The 5,200-nt window shown below is 31.5% G+C and overlaps 1 long non-coding RNA gene across 1 annotated transcript; it reads left to right on the top strand.

Moving 5' to 3' along the window:
• LOC108660782 lies at nucleotides 384-4,142 on the top strand. Its single transcript, XR_001926466.1, has 3 exons — nucleotides 384-422; nucleotides 2,139-2,212; nucleotides 3,598-4,142. It is a non-coding gene; the product is annotated as an uncharacterized LOC108660782 (long non-coding RNA).

Genomic DNA, 5,200 nt, shown 5'->3' with positions numbered 1-5,200 from the left:
CAACGCCAAAGAACGACTATGTTTTCAAAATAAAAACATGATTTATGCGTACATGACTTTTTAAGAGCCTTGATGGACTCAATTGGGATAGCCCCAGGCCAAGGTATCCCTGATAACTGAGTATGAGAATGATTTTGGCACGAGCCAAACTTTTCAGGAAATCATAAGCCTCGTTGTTTATTTGGGTGAAATGAATCTATTTTATCTTATTAAAATGAGTTCGAAATGCTGTGAATCATTTTTATGTTAAACTATTTTATCTGTCTCCATTTACTCGACTTTAGATATTTTAGATGATATTTGTTTACTCACTGGGATTATATAATCTCACCACCCTCATTTCCATCCATTTCAGGCTCAGGACAGTCGGTAGATAGCTCACTTTGTTGAGGGCTACAGTTGGACTTGCATCTTAAAAAACTGTAGGTTTACTGCTTTTGATACTTTTGGTCGTTCGTGGGCCCACGTGTCACTGTAAATTATATTTTATACTTTGGTTATCTATATTACAGTATGTATGAATTTATTTAGCTTTTACGCTACAAAAATTATTTACCAATAACTCTATAAATATTGTTTTATAAGAAAATAGAATATTTTATTGAATATTTTTATTATATTCAAATAGTTATAATTTCACTTTAAATGAATGTTTTAAATATCTGAACTTATTTTTTATTATAAAATATGTGTTTTCCACTTACATACTACACTTTTAGCTAGTTTCGAGATTTTTGAGAAAAAATGACCAAAATGCCCCTGTGAGACAGAAATCATTTTTTTTATTGATTTAAGTTGGAAATAGCTTAAAATATTTTAGAACATGATATTTGGCAACGGTTACTCACAAGGGAAATGAGAAATTGATATTAAAGCCTTGCGGGGTTCCGGTTGACATTTCGGGTAATGAGTGTCGATCGAGACACCGCGACAGTTGTCACGAGCTCGAGGGGAGTATTAGGTCATGACATGATAAGTTGAGAAATCCTTAAGTGAACATATAGATTACATGTTTTGAATATCAAACTTAGTTTTAACCTTGAAAAAAATGAATTCATTAACACTTTTTATTGTCTATCACTTTTGAAGTAGAAAATTTTCTAAATTTGGGAAGGATCAAAATATATGATTTTTATAAAACAATTTTTTGGAAATAAAAAATGGTGGTAATGATTCCCTTAATGTTTAGATGACCAAAAATTATGTTACCATAATTTTTGGAGTACGTTTGCTATGGTAAACGGGAGTCGCAAATTTAATTTTAGTTGAACTCTTTCGATTTTGTTTCTAAAATCAAAATTTAGATTTTGATCTTTCATATTTTAATTTTTTGATATTTTATTGAATCCAAATAGGGGGTTGTTTGCTTATTTACATTAAATATCTTAAGTAAATGGAGAGTGACAAGGAAAGAAGTAAAAATGAGGATATTTATTTAAATGCTTATTTAATGTAAATAAGCTGGACAGCTTTCATAGGTAATTTGTCACAAAAACTACATTATGTTTCAAATGTATAGATACATATTCATAATGTATCGATACATATGATCATGTACTAATACATGTTTATAATGTATCATTACAATTTTTCCAAAACCAAATGTATCGATACATGGCCCAAATGTATTGATACATTTTGTTATTTTCAGGAAAATAAAAAGGGTAAAATAGTATTTTTTACATTTAAAACTATAAATAGCTCACATTTTTCGATGGTTAATAGCCTTCAACTGTATTGGCAAGATAAACCCTCGACACCAAGTGTCTCCTAGCCCATTTTTAACTCAAAACTTTATTTTTATGATTTTAAAGCTTAGTTTTGGATTTTTATGAAAAACGATGATATTTTTAGCTTTGAATCTTTTGATCTTGGATTTCCAAAACTGAAATAGTTGCTTTAATACCCATATATTTTTGTGGATTGGTAAAGTTCGAGACTTTGTGTTTAAACATCTAAGCTTATCTAAGGTAAGGTTGAAAGATTTATGAGTTTTTAAGTATTTTTTTGGTTGAGCAGCAGTGGGTTTAAGCTAGGAATTTAGATTTAGTTGAATTTAAATAGTTTCAAAAGTACCTAGAGTGATTACTATGAGATTATTATTTTAGGTAATGATTGTGATGATTTTTGTATGATAGGAACACTTGAAAACTCCACAGATTTCGTCAAAATAGAGTTGTGATTGGAGCTAGGAAATCGACTCTTCAATTAGGTGAGTGGATACACCACTTTCAAATTATTTTGATATGTAAAGCTAGCATGATTTCTATGAAAATGATTATTTATGTATGTTAAAATGATATCTCTAAAATGGTTTATCAAAGAATTTGAATTTCAAGAATGAAATGGTTTGCTAAAAAAATAAATTGTTAGTGATTGTAATATGATTGACGCAATGATTCTCAAAACATTTACGAATCTACTATGTATGTAAATACTCTACTATGTATTGGTTTTCAAGAAGGGGGGACAAGCACCTTATGTTTGAAGTTCACTCGATTACTTCGATCTTCATACTAGTGTGGGTACGAGATATGATTTATGATTAATGCATGAACATTATGATGTGTATGATATGTTGAGGCATGAAATGTGTGATGGATTGCATGATGATTTTTCATCTAAGATGCTAAGTTTATGTATATGATGCGTATTCCATATAATACATGAGGCGATTGAAAAAGCATGATGAATGCCATGAGATTATGTATGTAATGTTTGTTTTACATCTTACATGAGAAAATAGAGTAGGCATGGGGAATGCCATAAGTAGTGTATATGATGTAAATTCCATATACTGTATAAGATAAGTAAGCATGTATGTGAAGGACAATCCACATACCGCATGCTATGAGTACAAGTACTCAATGAGTGCAATTGATTCCACTCTTATGGGATGCAAGTAACGACTTCATGCCTACAATACGTAATAAACACCCAGGGCGTAATGAAGATGTATGTTGCTAGCCCAAGGTTGATGGGGGTCAAACCATCACAATGTGTGAGTTTAATGTTAGTGGAATGATTATAATTGTTATGTTTATGATATATTGCATGCTAAGTTCATTTGAGTATTATTAATGATTTACACTCTATGATGGCATGAAAATATGCTTATTGAAAGAAATAAGCCTTAAATATAGTCCCAAGAGGTGAGAGGACTTAAGGAATGGCAAAAATGTAAAATTTTGCCTAAATTACAAAGTTTTAAGGCTATCTATCTATACATGTAGAACATCTATTGATAAATAGCAAATAGAATGCAACAGAAAGCATTCTGCTTCAAATCTATCTATAGATTACCCTAATCTATCGATAGATGAGTTCTAGAATTGTATGTATTGGCTTGTTTGAAGACTTTTCAAAGGTAAAAAGGTTTCTAGAGGTTATGCAAATTTGTTTATCACACAAATGCTATTTAAAATGTGTTTAAATGCCATGTTTCATGAACTTTATTTTTAAATGGTTTATGATTGACACAAGATTATAAGTGCATGTTTATGAAATACTATTATCCCTTGGCTTGTCCTCTTCTTGTATTCACTCACAGAGTCTTTGTAACTCATACGTTATTTTCTCCATATATTTTTATTATAGATCAGTGATAGCCCTCTTATTAGCAGCTAGTGTCACAGAGATGTGATCCATTCATACTTCATTGGTAAGTGTCTAGCAGTCTCTTGATGCCTAACAAGTCGAGTCATGTTTCGTTGATAAATCGATCTTTTATTTTGTTAATAATATCCCAAATCAACGAAATCTGAGGTTAAAAAATCATGTCTAAAATTCGACTTAAGTGGGATTAGGTCCCTTGACCTGACAAGTAGCTCGACCTGTGAGCAATTCTTTTTCTTATGACTAAAGTTACCTTTCAAAAAAAGAATTTCTTATTACTGAAGTCAATTTAAGTAACCGCTTTCCATGATGATAAGTTCTAGAGGTGTGGAAATCATAATATTTTAGATCAAAGTGTTATACTAAATCTATTGACATCAAGCTTGGGCCTAAAAATCTAAAAGAGATATTCATTTTAAAAGTTAATATTTACCAAAATTTTCATTTTAAAATTCAAGTTATTATTTCTTCAAATAAGAGTACAAAATTCAAAGAGGAGAAAAACTAGCATGTATCCATTCTTGAATACAAATGCAATATCCAGTGTAATTTGGCTAGACATGGGAATTTCTTGTACCGGCAAACAGCATTGATTAGGAAAACAAGAGAAGAAAAGAAAAGGCAAAGGTGAAACTAGGGAAAAGGACCAAAGGGTATAATGGTAATTCAAATAATGGAAGCTCCAGCAGGATGCAAAACTCGTGTGGGCACATGAGACGGAGGTAAAAGGGGTGTGCCAAATGTTGGCTGGCACGTGACATTCCCGTGCTTTTGATATGCTTGGGAGAGACAAAGTTCAATAGTAATTGTTGAACTAAAAGATAATGTATTAATAAAAGGTTGCTAAAAGTTAAATTATTAAATAGCAATATATATGGGTTGGTGTATGGGGGACTTTTTATTAACTTAAGGTGCTGAATCAAAGCAAAAATATTCAGATGGTTAAATAAAGGGCGAAGAAAGCCAAGTTAAATGTTGTTGGATTTAGGCTCCATTAATTGTTGTAGCTACTCGCATTATGAATCATGGATATCAAACACAGCTTAGAAGAATTAAGTTTCCCATTCTATTAGAATTCTTTTTTCTTGAACATATAAAATATTTTATTTCATTCCAAGGAAAATATTGCAAAAAACCAAAGGGTATACGTGAGGAATGAACAAAACAGCCCAAGGGTCTGATAGTGTAATGTGTATCCCTCTGGTAGCTGATCGATCAGAATCACGGCCAACAAAACCTCAGCAGCATGCAGGCGTCACTGCCAGGGTTGTTAAGAGACAAGATTCTTCAAACTGGCCCACCGTTGTTTAATAAATTACAACGTAAAACATGTCTAAAATTGATTCTTTTCAGATATTGTTTTAATTTCTAGACTAGATGAAGGAAGTTGAATGCCAAATTCTTTAGGAGTTGATTGTAAAGGCTTGTTTGTTATCTATCTGTTTAATTAATCTTAGAGAGAGTTCAACCAAACACCTTCATATGATTTGTCTGAGAAGGGAGCCTCCAAAGCATGACTCATAATATTTAATTCTCTAAACCTCGAGTCTCCTTTGATGCATGGTTGTGTTGTCATTTATCAAGT

This window comes from Theobroma cacao, chromosome 2 (genome assembly GCF_000208745.1).
Source record: "Theobroma cacao cultivar B97-61/B2 chromosome 2, Criollo_cocoa_genome_V2, whole genome shotgun sequence".
NCBI classification, from domain to species: domain Eukaryota; kingdom Viridiplantae; phylum Streptophyta; class Magnoliopsida; order Malvales; family Malvaceae; genus Theobroma; species Theobroma cacao.
Note: the sequence above shows the minus strand (reverse complement) of the source record. Positions and strands in the feature narration are given on the sequence as shown.